A 586-nucleotide genomic window follows, 5' to 3' on the forward strand; every position below is an offset into this window, starting at 1 on the left:
CCTCAACACTCCTCCATAATACTTGCATCTTGCACATTCATTTTGCTTCTCAAGCACTCAAATCTTGGTTGTCCTAATGCCTTAGTCATGATATCGGCTATCTGCAGATCTGAACAGCAATACTGAACATTAATTTCACCTCACCTCTCAACATCTCTAATGGCATGAAACTTTACTTGAATATGCTTGATTTTGCCATGAAAAACAGGATTCTTGGTGATAGCAATAGATGATTTGTTGTCAACCAATAATGCAGTAGGAAATTTTTGAGAAAAATGCATATCAGTGAGCATTTTTCTCAACCAAATAGCTTGGTTGGAAGTTGCAGCAGCTGATATATACTTTGCTTCAGTTGTAAATTGAGTAACAATGAACTGTTTCTGTGAGCTCCAGCAAAAAGCTCCATTCCCAAGAGTAAAAACATAGCCTGAAGTGCTCTTGGAATCATCTCTATTTCCTACCCAATCACTATCAGAGTAAGCAGTAAGAGAAAATTTAGATTTCTGGTATAACAGATTCCAAAGTCTAAAGTGTCTTTCAAATACTTCAGCATACGTTTTCCAGCTGCAAAATGAAGATGTGTAGG

The 586-nt window shown here is 37.0% G+C and overlaps 1 pseudogene; it reads right to left on the reverse strand.

The window, feature by feature from the left end:
• The window catches only part of LOC110425466 (disease resistance RPP8-like protein 3), a 7364-nt pseudogene that overhangs the window by 895 nt on the left and 5883 nt on the right, over nucleotides 1-586 (reverse strand).

Source organism: Theobroma umbraticum, unplaced genomic scaffold, assembly GCF_002168275.2.
Source record: "Theobroma umbraticum cultivar Fairchild unplaced genomic scaffold, ASM216827v3 scaffold_81.0, whole genome shotgun sequence".
NCBI lineage: Eukaryota > Viridiplantae > Streptophyta > Magnoliopsida > Malvales > Malvaceae > Theobroma > Theobroma umbraticum.